This window comes from Hyla sarda, chromosome 3, assembly GCF_029499605.1.
Source record: "Hyla sarda isolate aHylSar1 chromosome 3, aHylSar1.hap1, whole genome shotgun sequence".
Classification (NCBI taxonomy): Eukaryota; Metazoa; Chordata; class Amphibia; order Anura; family Hylidae; genus Hyla; species Hyla sarda.
The window spans coordinates 436,310,542-436,334,759 of record NC_079191.1 but is presented as its reverse complement, the minus strand read 5'-3'; the positions used below and the strand labels follow the sequence as shown (position 1 = coordinate 436,334,759).

General features: G+C 44.1%; 1 protein-coding gene across 3 annotated transcripts in view; it reads left to right on the top strand.

The window, feature by feature from the left end:
• CLIP4 (CAP-Gly domain containing linker protein family member 4) overlaps positions 1–24,218 on the top strand; it is a 138,961-nt gene that overhangs the window by 21,617 nt on the left and 93,126 nt on the right. Inside the window, exon 1 of one of the 3 annotated variants that reach the window (XM_056568558.1) lies at positions 20,226–20,343. The exons of 1 other annotated variant lie outside the window; for it this stretch is intronic. The gene's annotated coding sequence lies outside the window, so the exon portion shown is untranslated. Of the gene's footprint in view, positions 1–20,225; positions 20,344–22,449; positions 22,511–24,218 lie in introns of those variants that run through there. One more of the 3 variants, XM_056568561.1, reaches the window with a different exon arrangement.

The following is a 24,218-nucleotide window of genomic DNA, read 5'->3' as shown; positions in this document are numbered from 1 at the left end:
GTCAGAGCAGGGAGAGGGAAGACAGTTTAGCAAAGGTTATAGGAAATTTTGATAATGGGATAAGAAGCTTAAATCCACATTAAGTCCTCTGTTCTTGGAGTCATAAAGAACTATCATTTTGGCTTCAAATGTCTTTCTTTCCTGTGTGTTCTTGAAGTTTCCTTTCAGGAACTTGATTTTGAGGTCCTGTAGGGAGTAACCTGTTTGAGTGAAATGGTGTCCAACTGGGGTGCAATAGTCCTTTTCTCTATGGTTGTTGATGGACGATCTGTGGAGGTTCATCCTTTTATTGAGTGGCTGACTGGTCTCACCAATGTAACATCCCAGGTCATACTTGGTGCATTGTATCATGTAGACTACATTCTCTGTGGTGCAGGAGTATTGTCCCTTGACATACAACAGATCGTCCATCAACAACCATAGCGAAAAGGACTATTGCACCCCAGTTGGACACCATTTCACTCAAACAGGTCACTCCCTACAGGACCTCAAAATCAAGATCCTGAAAGGAAACTTCAAGAACACCCAGGAAAGAAAGACATTTGAAGCCAAAATGATAGTTCTTTATGACTCCAAGAACAGAGGACTTAATGCGGATTTAAGCTTCTTATCCCATTATCAAAATGTCCTATAACCTTTGCTAAACTGTCTTCCCTCTCCCTGCTCTGACACCATTACACCCCTGCTCCCCCTCCAAGTCTTATCTTCAGTCTATGGCTCTGCAGTAAAATTGTCCGTCCAGCGCAACCACCATTCTCACCTCTGTTCTCCAGCCCCCCCCTCCTCATCCTTATCTGTAGTTTATCTTCCTATTGCTATACAATTTATGGCCCAACTTAATGTCCATTCTCCACATATGTTTTAACCCCTGCATATTTTGTGAGATAGAACCTGTGTTTTCTCCTTTGAGCTCAGAAATGCTTATGACTTGATAAAGGTAGGAATCCCGAAAGCTTGTCTCTACATAATCTTGTTAGTCCACTAAAAAAGGTATTACAAGATACTGCAACTACCGATGATTTTGCTTTATATATATATATACATATATATATATATACAGTACAGATGACAGCCCCTCTATATATACAGTACAGATGACAGCCCCTCTATATACAGTACAGATGACAGCCTCTATATATACATTACAGATGACAGCCTCTGTATATACAGTACAGATGACAGCCCCTCTATATATATATATATATATATATATATACATACACAGTACAGATGACAGCCCCTCTATATATATACAGTACAGATGACAGCCCCTCTATGTGTGTATATATATATATATATATACACAGTACAGATGACAGCCCCTCTATGTATACAGTACAGATGACAGCCCCTCTATATATATATATATATATATATATACAGTACAGATGACAGCCCCTCTATGTATACAGTAAAGATGACAGCCCCTCTATATATATATATATATATATATATATATATATACAGTACAGATGACAGCCCCTCTATATATATACAGTACAGATGACAGCCGCTCTATATATATATAGTACAGATGACAGCCACTCTATATATACACAGTACAGATGACAGCCCCTCTATATATATACAGTACAGATGACAGCCCCTCTATATATACAGTACAGATGACAGCCTCTATATATACAGTACAGATGACAGCCCCTCTATATTTATATATATATATATATATATATATATATATATACATACATATACACAGTACAGATGACAGCCCCTCTATATATATATATATATATATATATATACACAGTACAGATGACAGCCACTCTCTCTCTCTCTCTATATATATATATATATATATATATATATACAGTACAGATGACATCCCCTCTATATATACAGTACAGATGACAGCCCCTCTATATATACAGTACAGATGACAGCCCCTCTATATATATATATATATATATATATATATATACACAGTACAGATGACAACCCCTCTATATATATATATAAAGTACAGATGACAGCCCCTATATATATATATATATATATATATACAGTACAGTTAACAGCCCCTCTATATATACACAGTACAGATGACAGCCGCTCTATGTATACAGTACAGATGACAGCCCCTCTATGTATGTATATATATATATATATATATATATATATACAGTACAGATGACAACTCAGCTCCAGGGTCCGACTCAGGCCCCAAGAGATTCACCACAAAACAAAGAGAGCGGCACTCCAAGTACGTGTAACCCCGTGCGGGTGTATTTATTCACACATCTGTAGAAAAGCGCAACGTTTCGGCTCCTCAATAGAGCCTTTCTCAAGCACAAGCGAAATGCACAATCTATTTATAGGCCCCTCAATTAGCACACATTGATGAGGGGGAGGTGTCAAAAACTGTCACAATCCCGTGACGTCATATAGTAAACAGTGATTAAACAATCTCACTCACAGTGATCTATCAGTTGTGAGACAGTGACAGGCAGAGTTATTGAGGGAATGTATATTTCTCCTAGGATGCTCTCCTATGCTGCTTTAGGCAGCTTGTGGACAGATATGTGTCACCGAAATGCCTGGGTTTCGGTGAAGGAAAACCGAAGTTATGTGTGTCAGTGATACTATGTTACTGGCACATTCTAGTTGTAGTATAGCGGATCCAACCCGCTTAATCCGGGTCGGTTTTCCTGGAGTGACCAAGTGCCGGGTGGGAGGTCACTCCCACATACCAGGTGAGGCTGATTGCAGGCTCCATAAAACCTGGGTCTGCAGGCCTGAGTGCGGCTGCTGGAATGCTAAGAACCATGATGTAAGTGGCCGTGTTCTACTGTTTTGTTTCACGTTCGGGGGCACCTAGTGTGTCTCTAGTATAGTTAGGGTCGTACCTTGTTTAGTCAGAGCTCAGCCGAGCAGGTGTTTATTTTGTATGTTTGGCCTGATGTTAAGGCTGTATTGTTGTGTTGACACTTAAAATAAACCCAGGCACAGCCTGAACTTGGACTTTACCTACAGTGTCCCTGTCTCTACTTGTGAAGCCCAGGCTGCCAAGCGACATTTGATGCTGTCCCTCTCACATATGGTGGAGGATGCGGGCAAAGAGACTCTTAAAGAGACATACACGTGTTAATGGACATTTGTAGCAACCGTTGCTAAGGACAACAGGCGCTTGGAAAAAGTGTTGAAAATCTATGTCCTGGATAAAAGCTGCAGCTGCGCAGCAATCAGAGACAGCCAGGATGGATGAACTTTTGAAACAGCTTATCCAAGCTAACAGTAACCTCCAGCTGATGACAGCAAACCAGCAGAAGGTACATGAGGAGGCCATGCGGGCCCAGGTGGAAACCAATGTCCTGCTGATAGAGGCTAACCAGCTTGCATTAAGGGAGCAGCAGCACATTAACAAGCAACTCCAAGAGCAAGTTCTGGCTGTGGCGCAAAGTGTGCAGAGGCCGCCAAGCTCGCTTCCCACCACTCGTGCTGCTGTACAGTCGTCCATGCAGAAAATGACGCTCACCGATGATGTTGAGGCTTATCTCATGGTCTTCGAAAGAGTGGCAGAGCGAGAGAAATTACCCGTGGCACAGTGGGCTGAGGTAGTGGCACCTTTCCTGACCGGCGAACCACAGAAAGCCTATTTTGACCTCGGCGAGCAAGATGCCCAGGACTACGCAAAATTAAAGGGTGAGATCCTGGCTCGTTTGGGGGTGAACACCAATGTCCGGGCTCGACGTGTGCATAATTGGACCTTCTTTGATCACCTACCAGCACGCTCCCAGATGTACGACCTAGTCCACCTGGTTAAAAAGTGGCTACAGCCAGAGGCGTCTACGCCAGCACAGATAGTGGAAAAAGTGGTTTTGGACAAGTTTGTCCGCTCTTTGTCCCCGGAGATCCAGCGCTGGGTTGGACAAGGCGACCCCAAAGATGCGGAGCACCTTGTAAACCTCGTTGAGAGATATAAAGCAACCGAGGATTTACTCCAGACCACACCTCCTGGACGGTCCAACTCCGGGAACAGCAAATCGTCCGGAACCTCCGGTAAGACTGTTCCATGCATAAGGGGGGTGAAAAATGTCCCAAAGGGAGGTGGTTCACGAGGGGAGGGCACAGAGGAGAAAATGGGAACTAAGTGGACAGTACGGACCAGGCCAGAGTCACAAGGGGATCGGGGCCACATAATATGCTGGCGGTGTCGTGGACCTGGGCATATTGCAGCAAACTGTCCCCTTACCGTTGAGCCAATGGAGTGTGACTCAGCAAGGCGGAGGTCTTTGTTCGCACGGCCGGTTTGCTCGGCAGGGACTGTATTAGAAACTGAAAAACAAATGTGTCATATCAAAGTGAATGACCATCCTGTAGAGGCTCTACTGGACTCTGGGAGCTTGGTCACACTGGTGCACGCCAGCCTGGTGGACCCTACATCATTCACCGGACATGTTATAGGGGTTCTGTGCATTCATGGGGACACCAAGGCGTACCCCACTGCCCTAGTAAAGCTAGAGACTCCATGTGGACTCGCCTCTCATGAGGTGTGTGTTGTGAGGTCCCTAATGCACACAGTAATTCTGGGAAGAGACTTTCCTCTGTTTTGGGACTTGTGGCAAACCAAGGCTTCATGTATTATGAAAAATAATAATGTTGGTAATGCACGCCCTGTTGTTGATCCAGTACCGTTTGACCCCGATGCTATGGTACAGACTGTAGGGGTGACTCAGGAAAATAGTGATAATTTTCCCCTAGCAGTTCTTGCAGGTGAAACTGAGGAACAGGAAGAGGTGGCTGCAATGCCTGAACTGGGGGTCTCACGGGATAATTTTGGGACTGCCCAGCTCAGAGATCCCACCTTAGTGAAAGCTAGGGAAAATGTTAAGGTTGTGAATGGAGAATCTCAATATCCCGGGGCTGATACAGTGTTTCCTCACATGGCAGTAAACCAGGAGTTATTGTATCAGATTGACAAGGTCCGTGGGGAGATAGTGGAACAGCTAGTAGTGCCACAGCCTTTTCGTAGAATGGTCTTAGACCTTGCCCACAACCATGTGTTAGGAGGTCACTTAGGGACCGAAAAGACAAAGGAGCGCATCCTTCAAAGGTTTTTCTGGCCAGGTGTACATGTTGATGTAAAGCGGTATTGTGAGTCCTGCCCCAAGTGTCAGCTAACAGCTCCTATGCCCCATTACAGAAGTCCCCTGATACCATTGCCCATCATAGAGGTACCGTTTGAGAGGATCGCAATGGACCTCGTAGGCCCAATAGTGAAGTCTGCCAGGGGCCATCAGTATATATTGGTGGTGGTAGACTATGCCACGCGTTACCCTGAGGCCATACCTTTACGAAATACCTCCTCCAAGCTTATTGCCAAAGAGCTGTTCCATATGTTTTCCCGTACTGGCATACCAAAAGAGATCCTTACTGATCAAGGGACCCCCTTTATGTCCAAGGTCACAAGGGAGTTATGTAAGTTGCTTAACATCAAACATTTGCGTACATCAGTATATCACCCCCAAACTGACGGTCTTGTGGAGAGATTTAATAAGACGCTAAAGAGTATGTTAAAAAAGGTGGTTGGGAAGGATGGGAAGGACTGGGACTGTCTTTTGCCTTATTTAATGTTTTCAGTCCGTGAAGTTCCCCAGGCATCCACAGGTTTTTCTCCCTTTGAGCTAGTTTATGGTAGATGTCCACGGGGTCTCCTTGACATTGCCAAAGAAACCTGGGAGCAAGAGTCCACACCCCATAGGAGTGTGATTGAACACATTTCTCAGATGCAAGATAGGATTTCTGCAGTTATGCCCATAGTCAGGGAGCACCTACAGCAAGCCCAGGAAGCTCAAAGCAGAGTGTATAATAGGTCAGCCAAAATAAGAAGCTTCAACCCAGGTGATCGGGTATTAGTTTTGGTACCTACTGTAGAAAGTAAATTCCTGGCCAAGTGGCAAGGGCCTTATGAAATCATTGAAAAGGTGGGAAATGTGAATTACAAGGTATACCAACCAGATAAACGTAAGCCGGAACAGTTGTACCATGTTAACTTAATTAAGCCGTGGAAGGACAGGGAGACCCTGACTGCAGTGAGCATACCCCATAGCAAGGCCCCAGAGGTGTATGTGTCTGAGTCCCTGTCCAAGTCCAAGTCTCAGAAACAGGAGACCCTGGAGTTCATACAGAGAAATACTGATGTGTTCTCTGAATTGCCAGGGCGTACCAACGTCATAAAGCATGACATTTTGACTGAGCCAGGTGTAAAGGTCAATTTGAAACCTTACCGGGTCCCAGAAGCTCGTAGACTAGCTATATCAGAGGAAGTTAAGAAAATGTTGGACCTCGGAGTGATTGAAGAGTCAAAGAGTGAATGGTCAAGTCCTATAGTGCTCATCCCAAAACCGGATGGCTCCTTACGCTTCTGTAATGATTTCCGGAAGCTGAATGAGGTATCAAAGTTTGACGCATACCCAATGCCGAGGGTAGACGAACTAATTGAGATGAACTAATATCATGCCAGATATTTCTCTACCCTCGACCTGACTAAAGGCTACTGGCAGGTTCCCCTAACCGATAGGGCCAAAGAAAAGACAGCTTTTGCTACGCCAGAAGGACTGTTCCAATATGTCTGCCTACCATTTGGTTTGCATGGGGCTCCTGCCACCTTTCAAAGGTTGATGGATATTATCCTCAAGCCCCATCGTCACTATGCATCAGCGTACCTAGATGACATCATTATCTTTAGTGAGGACTGGGATAGCCATCTAGCGAAGGTACAGGCTGTACTTAATTCTCTTAGAGAAGCAGGGCTGACAGCCAACCCTAGGAAATGTGCTTTAGGTCTGGAAGAAGCCCGGTACCTGGGGTATATAATAGGTAGGGGCATCATAAAGCCTCAGGTCAATAAAGTTGAGGCTATACAGGGCTGGCCACAACCCACAACAAAAAGACAGGTGAGGGCCTTTCTAGGTATTGTGGGTTATTATCGTCGCTTCATCCCAAACTTCGCAAGTATAGCAGCACCTCTTACAGATTTGACAAAGAACAGTAAGTCTGTCATGGTCTCCTGGAACCCAGAGGCAGAAAGAGCATTCCAGGTGTTAAAATTAACCCTTTGTAAAGAGCCAGTCCTGATCACCCCTAACTTTAAAAAAGAGTTTATTGTACAGACAGATGCGTCTGATGTGGGACTAGGTGCAGTACTTACCCAGGAGGTAGGTGGAGAAGAGCATCCAGTCACGTACTTAAGTAGGAAGCTTACACCTGCAGAGAGGAAATATAGTGTTGTTGAGCGGGAGTGTTTGGCCATCAAATGGGCCCTTGAGTCCCTCAAGTACTATTTACTGGGTCGTCACTTTAGGTTAATCACAGACCACTCTCCGCTAACTTGGATGTCTCAAGCCAAAGAAAGAAATGCCAGGGTCACGAGGTGGTTCCTGACACTACAAAATTTTAGCTTTTCAGTGGAACACAGGGCAGGAAAACTACAGGGCAATGTCGACGCACTTTCAAGAGTTCACTGTTTGATGGCTAAAAATGTCCGATCCCACAGGCTCGAACAGAGGGGGAGGGTATGTGAGACAGTGACAGGCAGAGTTATTGAGGGAATGTATATTTCTCCTAGGATGCTCTCCTATGCTGCTTTAGGCAGCTTGTGGACAGATATGTGTCACCGAAATGCCTGGGTTTCGGTGAAGGAAAACCGAAGTTATGTGTGTCAGTGATACTATGTTACTGGCACATTCTAGTTGTAGTATAGCGGATCCAACCCGCTTAATCCGGGTCGGTTTTCCTGGAGTGACCAAGTGCCGGGTGGGAGGTCACTCCCACATACCAGGTGAGGCTGATTGCAGGCTCCATAAAACCTGGGTCTGCAGGCCTGAGTGCGGCTGCTGGAATGCTAAGAACCATGATGTAAGTGGCCGTGTTCTACTGTTTTGTTTCACGTTCGGGGGCACCTAGTGTGTCTCTAGTATAGTTAGGGTCGTACCTTGTTTAGTCAGAGCTCAGCCGAGCAGGTGTTTATTTTGTATGTTTGGCCTGATGTTAAGGCTGTATTGTTGTGTTGACACTTAAAATAAACCCAGGCACAGCCTGAACTTGGACTTTACCTACAGTGTCTCTGTCTCTACTTGTGAAGCCCAGGCTGCCAAGCGACATTTGATGCTGTCCCTCTCACACAGTATATAAAGATACATATACATCAAAAGCATCTTTCAATAATCATATAGTGCAAAACCCCACTTGAAAGTGACAAGTTACAATACTTCCAGTGTCCGATTGTGTACCTATATTCATGATCTCCGGTGTAGTGGGCGGTCATCAGCTGTTGCTGGCTGCGTCACTCCCTCCGTTTGTAAACAAACTGAATGCGCAAGTCCCGGATCACAACGTCCGGCCATACCGGATGTCGTCGGTCCGCGTCATCAGCCAACCCACATCACTTGGTCAAAAAATTTGTCACAGTCCTGTATCCGGGCCACGCCTCCTTGCGCTTGCTCATTGGAATTCAAGATATCACAGGCTGCCATGTTACGAATGGGCAATCCTGCCCACATGGTACCCCCCTCGTCTTTTTCTTTTTTCAGGAGAAGAGATAACTAACCATATATCACTGAACGGTCGGCTAATAGATAATATACCAAATAACTTCCAAGTAACTATAGCCTAATCTACTTATATATAAAGGATTAATAATGGACAGATTAACATAGACGGTTTCACATGTCTGTTAAAGCACAAGGGTGACTGCTCACCAGGTCCCGCTACCTCTTGCAATGGTTCCACTGGTTATGGTCGATGACAATTCTTCTCGACCTACATTTGTGGAAGGGACCTAAAGAGGCACTTGTACCTTGCCGACCCCTTACAGGGTTCTTAAGGTGATCCCCTGCTGTCCTCAAACCATCAGGTATGGGCCTCTAAGGTAGAGCTTAAATTCCATCACCCAATATCCAGACCTGTCTTGTCAGTCTGTCCTTCAAAACATAAATCCTGACCGTTTAAAAAACTCACTATCATCCCTTCTCCTGAAAAAAAGGGGAAAAGAAATAAAAAAAACAAACACAGAAATAATACAGTGGGAAGAGAAAAGATTGTGCTCATAGTGGTGGCTGTTGTTCAAAAAAATGGGGGATGATCGCAGTCTTCACCTCAGTTGATCGACTCGCCCATCTTCAACCGGATCTCATGTTACGTGTCTGCAAGTGAAAAAAATTGTGTAAATATCCATAAATTTAAAACGTAAATGTACTGGTATTTAATACCTCCTAATACAAACGAACATGCTACTACCAATAAGCCGACAAGGTAAATCCTAGTGTGAAAGGGGAGTCAAATCCCTGGGTGCGCCTCCAACTTGCATGCCTTAAAAGAACACCCTGACTGGAAAGTCAACATTTAAACCTTTAGGGCTTAAGGTATCTAATTTGTGGATCCACATAATTTCTTTCTGCTTCAGTAACCTGGTTCTGTCCCCCCCCCCCCCCCCCCCACTGTTAGGAACTGGGACATGTTCCAGGACACTGAATCTGAGGTCACCAATCTTGTGACCAAACTCCAGAAAATGACGAGGTATTGGTAGTTCTACTTTCTTGGTCCTAATGGAAGACTTATGGTTATTCAACCTAATTCTCACTTCATTTGTTGTCTCGCCGACATATAAAAAGTTACAGGGGCAACAGATCACATAAATTGCAAAGTCCGTCCTGCAGGTCATGTGTTGTCTAATCTTGTATTTTGTCTGTGTGACCGGGTGTACGAAGTTATCCCCTTTCAACATTAGGCCACAACTGTCGCACCCCAAGCAGGGGTAACAACCCGACTTCAACTGTGTAGATAAATCAGGTTTTCTCAATGTAATGTCAGATTTCACTAACCTGTCTCCCAGGTTGGCCACTCTCCTGTAGGATAACAGTGGAGGAACACTCAGTTCCGGTATATGGCTAAAGGTATGTGAAATGACAGGCCAATGTCTGTGCAGAATTTTAGCAACATCTGTACTATACACATTAAAGGTAGATATAAAAGGTTTACGATTTTGTGTATTGGATCTGGATACGGGGTTAAGTAGTTCACTTCTATGTTTGCTAACAGCCTTCTGTCTCTGTTCTCGTATTAGTTTCCTGGGGTACCCCCTCTCCATAAATTTCTAACCCATGTTATCCAACCTCTTTTCTAGGTTAGTGGGGCTCTCTACGATTCTCCTTACCCGCAAAAACTGACTATAGGGTAGGGAGCGTATCATCCTCCTCGGGTGTAGACTGTTATAGTGTAGCAAGCTATTGCGGTCAGTATTTTTTACATGCAGATCCGTCCTTAAGTTATTACCTTCCACATAAACCCATGTGTCCAGAAATTGTAGGCCTGTCTTAGAAACCACTTTGGTAAACTTAATGTCATCATCAATTTGGTTTAAAAACTGAAAAAATGTCATTAATTGTTCCTCACTGCCAACCCAGATGACAAAAATGTCATCAATATATCTCCACCACTTCAGCACTTGGCTGAAGTGGGGAGATACATACACAGCCGATTCCTCCAGGTCGGCCATTACCATGTTGGCGTATGTGGGGGCCATATTAGACCCCATGGCCGTACCTCTCAATTGGATAAAAAATTTATTGTCAAAGGAGAAATAATTGCAGGTTAGTATGATTTCTACCAGACCAATCAAAAACTCACGGTATTCATCAGAGTACTCGGTTGTATTCAGTGCTCTGGTGACGCAATCCAGTCCCCTCTCATGATTGATACTAGTGTAAAGACTAGTTACATCAAAGGAGGCCAGAAATGCTCCATCAGGAATCGTAACCTCGGCTATCTTTTTCAGGAAGTCAGACGTGTCCTGTATATACGACCTTGCCCCAATGGCAAATTCACGAAGGACCTTATCTATGAAGATGGCAGAGGGGCTTAGGATCGAGTCCCGGCCCGACACAATAGGCCGTCCCGGGGGTTGTTCCAAATTTTTATGTATTTTAGGGAGGGTATAGATGATCGGAGTAATAGGATGTACCGGCAATAAAAACCTATGTAACTCCTCATCTATAACGTCCCTCGCCAACGCATGGTCCACCAAAATTTTGAGCCGTTTCTCAATCATGGGTTTGGGGTCAGAGTTAACACACATATATACTGCTGTATCATTAACCTGACTATACAATTCCTCCATATACATGCCCCGGTCCATAATGACGATAGCTCCCCCCTTATCCGCGGGTTTGATTACTATATCGTCATTATGGACCAATCGTTCCAGGGCTACCTTCTCCTCCAAAGACAAATTATAGTGTCCCCACTTCAATCCACCTTTGTAATCATCCTTAAGACGCTCAATGTCCTTATTAACAAGATCAATAAAGGCATCCACATTATGCGACTGGATAACAGGCTGGAACTCGCTCTTATTAAACAAACCCCACTCTCGGAGGGATAATTCATTCCTATTCCGCCCAGGGGGAATTACTCTATTGGTAGAGAACCAAATTTTCAATTTAACATTTCTATACAGAGCTGCTAAGTCCACCTGTAATTGCAACCAGTCTATATCAGTGTTCGGGCAGTGGTTTCTAAGACAGGCCTACAATTTCTGGACACATGGGTTTATGTGGAAGGTAATAACTTAAGGACGGATCTGCATGTAAAAAATACTGACCGCAATAGCTTGCTACACTATAACAGTCTACACCCGAGGAGGATGATACGCTCCCTACCCTATAGTCAGTTCTTGCGGGTAAGGAGGATCGTAGAGAGCCCCACTAACCTAGAAAAGAGGTTGGATAACATGGGTCAAAAATTTATGGAGAGGGGGTACCCCAGGAAACTAATACGAGAACAGAGACAGAAGGCTGTTAGCAAACATAGAAGTGAACTACTTAACCCCGTATCCAGATCCAATACACAAAATCGTATACCTTTTATATCTACCTTTAATGTGTATAGTACAGATGTTGCTAAAATTCTGCACAGACATTGGCCTGTCATTTCACATACCTTTAGCCATATACCGGAACTGAGTGTTCCTCCACTGTTATCCTACAGGAGAGTGGCCAACCTGGGAGACAGGTTAGTGAAATCTGACATTACATTGAGAAAACCTGATTTATCTACACAGTTGAAGCCGGGTTGTTACCCCTGCTTGGGGTGCGACAGTTGTGGCCTAATGTTGAAAGGGGATAACTTCGTACACCCGGTCACACAGACAAAATACAAGATTAGACAACACATGACCTGCAGGACGGACTTTGCAATTTATGTGATCTGTTGCCCCTGTAATTTTTTATATGTCGGCGAGACAACAAATGAAGTGAGAATTAGGTTGAATAACCATAAGTCTTCCATTAGGACCAAGAAAGTAGAACTACCAATACCTTGTCATTTTCTGGAGTTTGGTCACAAGATTGGTGACCTCAGATTCAGTGTCCTGGAACATGTCCCAGTTCCTAAGAGAGGGGGGGACAGAACCAGGTTACTAGGGGTGTGAATCGCCAAGAATTTGGCGATTCGATTCGAATCGCGATACCAGTGTGGCGATTCGATATATCCCGATATATCGCGATACCGTCTAGGTGACGATACATCGCGATATATCCCGATATATCGCCCACCTGGGAGCATTCATTGATCCCAATAGACGCCGCTGTCAGCTTTGACAGCGGCGATCTAGTACTCCGGTGCTCACTTTTCTCATGTTATCCCGTCCGGGCTGCAAAATAAAATAAAACGCACTTTATCTTACCTGCCAACGAGCCCGCGGAGCTCCGGTACAGGTGTTCGGTCCCCGGGCTGTATTCTTCTTACTTCCTGTTAGTCCGGCACGTCACATGGAGCTTCAGCCTATCACCAGCGGAGGCGGGACATCGCTGCGGCTGGTGATAGGCTGAAGCTCCATGTGACGTGCCGGACTAACAGGAAGTAAGAAGAATACAGCCCGGGGACCGAACACCTGTACCGGAGCTCCGGGGGCTCGTTGGCAGGTAAGATAAAGTGCGTTTTATTTTGCAGCCTGGATAGGATAAAATGAGAAAAGTGCGCACCGGATACTCCTTTAATAGCCAGCCGCGGCGATTGCCGCATGCTGGCTATTAGCGGCGGCCCCCGGCTACTGAAATCAGCCGGGGGTCGCATAGTACGGCGTGGGCACGAGTCGGAGCCCGCTCCATAGCCGTGTCAGATCCGGCCTGCCCGGCTCCACAAATGTGGAACTTTTATCTCCTGATTCCCAGGACAGGACATGCTGTTCCGGGCGTCCGCAGATAAAAATTCCACATCCCTAAAAGAATCGATTCAAAAATATTTTGAATCGATTCTGTATCGGCAAATGAAAAATCGCGATTATCGCGAGAATCGATTTTTTCTTACATCCCTACAGGTTACTGAAGCAGAAAGAAATTATGTGGATCCACAAATTAGATACCTTAAGCCCTAAAGGTTTAAATGTTGACTTTCCAGTCAGGGTGTTCTTTTAAGGCATGCAAGTTGGAGGCGCACCCGGGGATTTGACTCCCCTTTCACACTAGGATTTACCTTATCGGCTTATTGGTAGTAGCATGTTCGTTTTTATTAGGAGGTATTAAATACCAGTACATTTACATTTTAAATTTATGTATATTTACACAATTTTTTTCACTTGCAGACACGTAACATGAGATCCGGTTGAAGATGGGCGAGTCGATCAACTGAGGCGAAGACTGCGATCATCCCCCATTTTTTTGAACAACAGCCACCACTATGAGCACAATCTTTTCTCTTCCCACTGTATTATTTCTGTGTTTGTTTTTTTATTTCTTTTCCCCTTTTTTTCAGGAGAAGGGATGATAGTGAGTTTTTTAAACGGTCAGGATTTATGTTTTGAAGGACAGACTGACAAGACAGATCTGGATATTGGGTGATGGAATTTAAGCTCTACCTTAGAGGCCCATACCTGATGGTTTGAGGACAGCAGGGGATCACCTTAAGAACCCCGTAAGGGGTCAGCAAGGTACAAGTCCCTCTTTAGGTCCCTTCCACAAATGTAGGTCGAGAAGAATTGTCATCGACCATAACCAGTGGAACCATTGCAAGAGGTAGCGGGACCTGGTGAGCAGTCACCCTTGTGCTTTAACAGACATGTGAAACCGTCTATGTTAATCTGTCCATTATTAATCCTTTATATATAAGTAGATTAGGCTATAGTTACTTGGAAGTTATTTGGTATATTATCTATTAGCCGACCGTTCAGTGATATATGGTTAGTTATCTCTTCTCCTGAAAAAAGAAAAAGACGAGGGGGGTACCATGTGGGCAGGATTGCCCATTTGTAACATGGCAGCCTGTGATATCTTGAATTCCAATGAGCAAGTGCAAGGAGGCGTGGCCCGGATACAGGACTGTGACGAATTTTTTGACCAAGTGATGTGGGTTGGCTGATGACGCGGACCGACGACTTCCGGTATGGCCAGAAGTTGTGATCCGGGACTTGCGCATTCAGTTTGTTTACAAATGGAGGGAGCGGAGCGAACAACCATGCGCTATTGGAGGAGTGACGCAGCCAGCAACAGCTGATGACCGCCCACTACACCGGAGATCATGAATATAGGTACACAATCGGACACTGGAAGTATTGTAACTTGTCACTTTCAAGTGGGGTTTTGCACTTATATGGACATTTATCAACGGGTTTAGTCAGGTTTTCTTTACTATAATTGTCGCAAAATTGTCGCAACTGCGACTACACGATTTTTCGTGCGACATTTTGACTGGAAAGCGAGAAAAGCAAGTTTTCCTAAAATTTACTATGTAGTAATAATTTTAAAATGGACTACGGGTAGTCAGGTATTAACTGCGACAGTCGCAACTGCGCAAAAAAAAGTCGCAACAGCGTTAAAAATTTACTAAATTTACTCCAGCTCAAACATTGAGCAGAAAAAGCTACTACCAAAGTAAAAAAGGAAAAATTGCTTATGTGAAAGAAAATTATCAACAGGCTGAAACCAGTTGATAAATACGTCGCACATAAGCAAAAAAAAGTAAGGAAAAAATTACTAAAAAAAAGAAGACATAAGCAAACATTGATAAATGATTATTGAAAGATGCTTTTGATGTATATGTATCTTTATATACAGATAGATCACTGTGAGTGAGATTGTTTAATCACTGTTTACTATATGACGTCACGGGATTGTGACAGTTTTTGACACCTCCCCCTCATCAATGTGTGCTAATTGAGGGGCCTATAAATAGATTGTGCATTTCACTTGTGCTTGTGCTTGAGAAAGGCTCTATTGAGGAGCCGAAACGTTGCGTTTTTCTACAGATATGTGAATAAATACACCCGCACAGGGTTACACGTACTTGGAGTGCCGCTCTCTTTGTTTTGTGGTGAATCTCTTGGGGCCTGAGTCGGACCCTGGAGCTGAGCACCCAACAGGATCTGGAATCCTTGGCAACGGCCACGCATGGTGCTTCTTCATTTGGATTGTTTCTTCTATATATATATATATATATATATATACACACAGTACAGTTGACAGCCCCTCTATATATACACAGTACAGATGACAGGCCCTCTATATATATATATATATATATATATATATATATATACAGTACAGATGACAGCCCCTCTATATATACAGTACAGATGACAGCCCCTCTATATATACACAGTACAGATGACAGGCCCTCTATATATATATATATATATATATACAGTACAGATGACAGCCCCTCTATATATACAGTACAGATGACAGCCCCTCTATATATACACAGTACAGATGACAGGCCCTCTCTCTCTATATATATATATATATATATATATATATATATATATATACAGTACAGATGACAGCCCCTCTATATATACAGTACAGATGACAGCCCCTCTATATATACAGTACAGATGACAGCCCCTATACATATACAGTACAGATGAGAGCCGCTCTATATATATATATATATATATATATATATATATATATATATATATATATATATATACAGGACAGATGACAGCCCCTCTATATATATACACAGTACAGATGACAGCCCCTATACATATACAGTACAGATGAGAGCCGCTCTATATATATATATATATATATATATATATATATATATATATATATACACAGTACAGATGACAGCCCCTCTATATATATACACAGTACAGATGACGGCCCCTCTATATATACAGTACAGATGACAGCCCCTATACATATACAGTACAGATGACAGCCGCTCTATATATATATATATATATATATATATATATATATATATATACATACACACAGTACAGATGACAGCCTCTATATATATACAGTACAGATGACAGCCCCTCTATATATATATATACAGTACAGATGACAGCCCCTCTATATATATACAGTACAGATGACAGCCCCTCTATATATATATATATATATATATACAGTACAGATGACAGCCCCTCTATATATATACAGTACAGATGACAGCCCCTCTATATATATATATATATATATATATATATATACACCACACACACAGTACAGATGACAGCCCCTCTATATACACAGTACAGATAACAGCCCCTCTATATATATATATATATATATATATATATATACAGTACAGATGACAGCCCCTCTGTATATATATATATATATATATATATATATATACAGTACAGATGACAGCCCCTCTCTCTATATATATATATATATACAGTACAGATGACAGCCCCTCTATATATACAGTACAGATGACAGCCCCTCTATATATATACAGTACAGATGACAGCCCCTCTATATATATACAGTACAGATAACAGCCCCTCTATATATATACAGTACAGATAACAGCCCCTCTATATATATACAGTACAGATAACAGCCCCTCTATATATACAGTACAGATGACAGCCCCTCTATATATATACAGTACAGATGACAGCCCCTCTATATATACAGTACAGATGACAGCTCCTCTATATATATACAGTACAGATGACAGCCCCTCTATATATATACAGTACAGATGACAGCCCCTCTATATATATACAGTACAGATGACAGCCCCTCTATATATATACAGTACAGATGACAGCCCCTCTATATATATACAGTACAGATGACAGCCCCTCTATATATATACAGTACATATGACAGCCCCTCTATATATATACAGTACAGATGACAGCCCCTCTATATATACACAGTACAGATGACAGCCCCTCTATATATATACAGTACAGATGACAGCCCCTCTATATATATACAGTACAGATGACAGCCCCTCTATATATATACAGTACAGATGACAGCCCCTCTATATATATACAGTACAGATGACAGCCCCTCTATATATATACAGTACATATGACAGCCCCTCTATATATATACAGTACAGATGACAGCCCCTCTATATATATACAGTACAGATGACAGCCCCTCTATATATACAGTACAGATGACAGCCCCTCTATATATACAGTACAGATGACAGCCCCTATATATATATATACAGTACAGATGACAGCCCCTCTATATATATACAGTACAGATGACAGCCCCTCTATATATATACAGTACAGATGACAGCCCCTCTATATATACACAGTACATATGACAGCCCCTCTATATATATACAGTACATATGACAGCCCCTCTATATATATACAGTACAGATGACAGCCCCTCTATATATACACAGTACATATGACAGCCCCTCTATATATATACAGTACATATGACAGCCCCTCTATATATACACAGTACAGATGACAGCCCCTCTATATATACAGTACAGATGACAGCCCCTCTATATATACACAGTACAGATGACAGCCCCTCTATATATACAGTACAGATGACAGCCCCTCTATATACACAGTACAGTTAACAGCCCCTATATATATATATATATATACAGTACAGATGACAGCCCCTCTATATATATATACAGTACAGATAACAGCCCCTCTATATATATACAGTACAGATGACAGCCCCTCTATATATACAGTACAGATGACAGCCCCTATATATATATATACAGTACAGATGACAGCCCCTCTATATATATACAGTACAGATGACAGCCCCTCTATATATATACAGTACAGATGACAGCCCCTCTATATATATACAGTACAGATGACAGCCCCTCTATATATATACAGTACATATGACAGCCCCTCTATATATATACAGTACAGATGACAGCCCCTCTATATATATACAGTACAGATGACAGCCCCTCTATATATATACAGTACAGATGACAGCCCCTCTATATATATACAGTACAGATGACAGCCCCTCTATATATATACAGTACATATGACAGCCCCTCTATATATATACAGTACAGATGACAGCCCCTCTATATATACACAGTACAGATGACAGCCCCTCTATATATATACAGTACAGATGACAGCCCCTCTATATATATACAGTACAGATGACAGCCCCTCTATATATATACAGTACAGATGACAGCCCCTCTATATATATACAGTACAGATGACAGCCCCTCTATATATATACAGTACATATGACAGCCCCTCTATATATATACAGTACAGATGACAGCCCCTCTATATATATACAGTACAGATGACAGCCCCTCTATATATATAGTACAGATGACAGCCCCTCTATATATACAGTACAGATGACAGCCCCTATATATATATATACAGTACAGATGACAGCCCCTCTATATATATACAGTACAGATGACAGCCCCTCTATATATATACAGTACAGATGACAGCCCCTCTATATATACACAGTACATATGACAGCCCCTCTATATATATACAGTACATATGACAGCCCCTCTATATATATACAGTACAGATGACAGCCCCTCTATATATACACAGTACATATGACAGCCCCTCTATATATATACAGTACATATGACAGCCCCTCTATATATACACAGTACAGATGACAGCCCCTCTATATATACAGTACAGATGACAGCCCCTCTATATATACACAGTACAGATGACAGCCCCTCTATATATACAGTACAGATGACAGCCCCTCTATATATACACAGTACAGATGACAGCCCCTCTATATATACAGTACAGATGACAGCCCCTCTATATACACAGTACAGTTAACAGCCCCTATATATATATATATATATATATACAGTACAGATGACAGCCCCTCTATATATATATACAGTACAGATAACAGCCCCTCTATATATATACAGTACAGATGACAGCCCCTCTATATATACAGTACAGATGACAGCCCCTATATATATATATACAGTACAGATGACAGCCCCTCTATATATATACAGTACAGATGACAGCCCCTCTATATATATACAGTACAGATGACAGCCCCTCTATATATATACAGTACAGATGACAGCCCCTCTATATATATACAGTACATATGACAGCCCCTCTATATATATATACAGTACAGATGACAGCCCCTCTATATATACACAGTACAGATGACAGCCCCTCTATATATACACAGTACAGATGACAGCCCCTCTATATATACACAGTACAGATGACAGCCCCTCTATATATACAGTACAGATGACAGCCCCTCTATATACACAGTACAGTTAACAGCCCCTATATATATATATATATATACAGTACAGATGACAGCCCCTCTATATATATATATATATATACAGTACAGATAACAGCCCCTCTATATATATACAGTACAGAGGACAGCCCCTCTATATATACAGTACAGATGACAGCCCCTATATATATATATACAGTACAGATGACAGCCCCTCTATATACACAGTACAGTTAACAGCCCCTATATATATATATATATATACAGTACAGATGACAGCCCCTCTATATATAAACAGTACAGATGACAGCCCCTATATATATATATACAGTACAGATGACAGCCCCTCTATATACACAGTACAGTTAACAGCCCCTATATATATATATATATATATATATATATATATACAGTACAGATGACAGCCCCTCTATATATATATACAGTACAGATAACAGCCCCTCTATATATATACAGTACAGATGACAGCCCCTCTATATATACAGTACAGATGACAGCCCCTCTATATATATATATATACAGTACAGATGACAGCCCCTCTATATATATATATATATATATATACAGTACATATGACAGCCCCTCTATATATACACAGTACACCGCTCTGTGTCTATAGAAATGTATAGGACACAGCTGCTAATCGCCTCACTCAGGTTTCCCGCCCATTATTCTCACACAGCTTCAGAAGCCGCTCAGTGACGTCACGACGCTCGCTCCTCCTCGGTGACGTGTAGGGGGCGGGGCCAAGTTCCTGGTATCTGTTCGCTGGCTGGATGGATGGAGAGACGCCGAGGGTGATCGTGTGACGGTAACTGAGGGGAGACGGGGGATACCGGAGGGAGGGGGCGGTGACAGGAGGAGAGGACACCGGCAGGAGGGGGGAACCAGCGAGAGGTGCTACAGTGACGTGAGGGGGGAAAGCTGACAGGAGGCACTGACAGGAGACACTGACGGGAGAGGGGGTACACTGACAAGGGGCACTGACAGGAGAGGGGGTACACTGACAGGGGGCACTGACAGGAGACACTGACGGGAGAGGGGGTACACTGACAGGGGGCACTGACAGGAGAGGGGGTACACTGACAGGGGGCACTGACAGGAGAGGGGGTACACTGACAGGAGAGGGGGTACACTGACAGGAGGCACTGATAGGAGAGGGGGTACACTGACAAGGGGCACTGACAGGAGAGGGGGTACACTGACAGGGGGCACTGACAGGAGACACTGACGGGAGAGGGGGTACACTGACAGGGGGCACTGACAGGAGAGGGGGTACACTGACAGGGGGCACTGACAGGAGAGGGGGTACACTGACAGGAGAGGGGGTACACTGACAGGAGGCACTGACAGGAGAGGGGGTACACTGACAGGAGGCACTGACAGGAGAGGGGGGTACACTGACAGGAGGCACTGACAGCAGAGTGGGTACACTGACAGGAGGCACTGACAGGAGAGGGGGGTACACTGACAGGAGAGGGGGGTACACTGACAGGAGGGGGGCACACTGACAGGAGAGGGGGTACACGGGACAGGAGGCACTGACAGGAGAGGGGGGTACACTGACAGGAGACACTGACAGGAGGGGGCACACTGACAGGAGGGGGCACACTGACAGGAGGCACTGACAGGAGGCACTGACAGGAGAGGGGGTACACTGACAGGAGACACTGACAGGAGGGGGCACACTGACAGGAGGGGGCACACTGACAGGAGGCACTGACAGGAGGCACTGACAGGAGAGGGGGTACACTGACAGGAGGCACTGACAGGAGAGGGGGTACACTGACAGGAGGCACTGACAGGAGAGGGGGTACACTGACAGGAGGCACTGACAGGAGAGGGTACACTGACAGGAGACACTGACAGGAGGGGGCACACTGACAGGAGACACTGACAGGAGGGGGCACACTGACACTAGGGGAGGTACACTGACAGGAGAAGGGGGGCAGTGACATGAAGGGGGTACACTGACAGGAGGGGGCACACTGACAGGAGGCACTGACAGGAGAGGGGGTACACTGACAGGAGGCACTGACAGGAGAGGGGGTACACTGACAGGAGGCACTGACAGGAGAGGGTACACTGACAGGAGGCACTGACAGGAGAGGGTACACTGACAGGAGACACTGACAGGAGGGGGCACACTGACAGGAGACACTGACAGGAGACACTGATAGGAGGGGGCACACTGACAGGAGAGGGTACACTGACAGGAGACACTGACAGGAGGGGGCACACTGACACTAGGGGAGGTACACTGACAGGAGAAGGGGGGCAGTGACATGAGGGGGGCAGTGACATGAAGGGGGTACACTGACAGGAGAGGGGGGCAGTGACATGAGGGGGGCAGTGACATGAAGGGGGGTACACTGACAGGAGAGGGGGGCAGTGACATGAGGGGGGGCAGTGACATGAGGGGGGGCAGTGACATGAGGGGGGCAGTGACATGAGGGGGGTGCACTGACAGGAGAGGGGGGGGGGCAGTGACTGGAGCTGTGGACAGTGACATGAGGGGGAGGACACTGCCATGACGAGGGATAGTGACAGAAGGGGACATTGACACCAGGGTGGACACTGATATTAGGGGGTACAGTGACAGGCGGGGATAAACCAGCAAGAGGGGCAGGGGACAGGTGGCACTGACAAGAGGGGAGACAGAGGACACAAGAGGGACACTGACAGGAGTGGAGATGGGGACAGTGACTGGGGGGGGGGGGGAGAGCCTTGACAGAAAGGGGGCAAGGTAGTGACAAGTGGGGACATTGACACTGACAGGAGGGTATAGTGACAAGAATGGGGGATAGTGACAGGAAAGAGGGGGAGGGGATAGTGACAAGGGGGGGGGGGGAGGGGGAGTGACAGGACAGGGGGGGGGGGGGGGGGTATAGTGCCAGGAGGTGGAGTAAGATAGTGATACCTGAATGGAGTGAGGCGGAGTCTATGTAAAGTGACAATACGGTGTATTCACATAACTGGTAATAATATACAGTATAATGTCAGGTATATTGGATCACACGTCTTAACCCACTTGATTTGTTTTGGATTTTCTGTTATGAAAATCTGCAGCTTTTCCATCACATGTGAACCATAACCATCACTCTTGCGTTGACCGATGCCTAGAGGAATTACATTTTAAGCAAGTGCCTATTATTCCCTACAAGAGTAATGGTTATTGGGGGGGTATTGGGGGGGGTCTTGTCCTCTCTCAGAGCAGGGGGGGCCGTTGCAGTGTGTTGACAGACATCACTATTGTCCCGACTATATACAGTCATTGGGAATGTGATGAGAAATTTACATTAATGTAATTCTATCAGGCAATTCCACAGTCAACGAGGCGCTAAAGCAGTGTTTTCCATACGGTGGGCCTCCCGCTGTTGCGAAACTACAACTCCCAGCACGCCCGGACAGCCAACGGCTGTCCGGGCATGCTGGGAGTTGTAGTTTCGCAACAGCGGGAGACACACTGTTTAAAAAACACTGCACTAAAGCATTACTTTTTGAATCTATTCAAATCCCGCAGATTTGTTGTAGAAATGTCTACGACTGTCCGATTTATCTGAATAGAACCTGCAGAAATAGGTGCGCTTGCTGACGAGATGTATGCAACTTAATAAATTCTGCAGCAAATCTAAATTGTCCTTGGTGTCAGGTGCCTTTTGCAAGAAAGAAGGTTTTTGCATTGTTCTGGCGGCAGAGTATCGCGCCCCCACAGTCCTCTGGGGGACTGATGCTGTAATAAGCTATATCAGGACAGTGATTAATCTTCCCACCCTCCGCAGAAATGATCTCACTTGCAGCATCCCATTATCACCCATCTGTTGTGTATTTACTGGAGCCGTCCCTTCTCCACAGGCCGGGGAGTCATTAGGAAATCTTAATTAAAGGAGTACTCCGGTGAAAACCTTTTTTCTTTTAAATCAACTGGTGGCAGAAAGTTAAACCTATTTGTAAATTACTTCTATTAAAAAATCTTAATCCTTCCAGTACTTATTAGCTGCTGAATGCTACAGAGGAAATTCCTTTATTTATGGAACACTGATGACATCACGAGCACAGTGCTCTCTGCTGACATCTCTGTCCATTTTAGCAACCATGCATAGCAGATGTATGCTAAGGGCAGCATGGTGGCTCAGTGGTTAGCACTGCTGCCTTGCAGTGCTGGGGACTTGGGTTCAAATCCCACTAAGGACAACAATAAATAAAGCGTTATTATTATTATTATAATAACGTCAGCAGAGAGCACTGTGCTCGTGATGTTATCAGAGAGCATTCCAAAAAGAAAATAATTTCCTCTGTAGTATTCAGCAGCTAATAAGTACAGGAAGGATTAAGATTTTTTTAATAGAAGTAATTTACAAATATATTTAACTTTCTGCCACCAGTTGATTTAAAAGAAAAAAGGGTTTTCACCGGAGTACCCCTTTAAGGACGATCCTCTTAGGTGCGTTGGATGTCAGCGAGCCGTGGTTTTCGGGTGCTGGACACTGGGTCCATCCACTTCAACCTATTGATAGAAAGGATAGTTACGATTCCTGATAGTACTTTATATTTTATAGACTGGTAAAGAACTGAAGTGTAAGAGGAGCAGGGATTGTGTGTAAGCAGGAGGGGAGGAAAGCATCCAGATTAAAGGGGTTATCCAGGAAAAACTTTTCAATATATATCAACTGGCTCCAGAAAGTT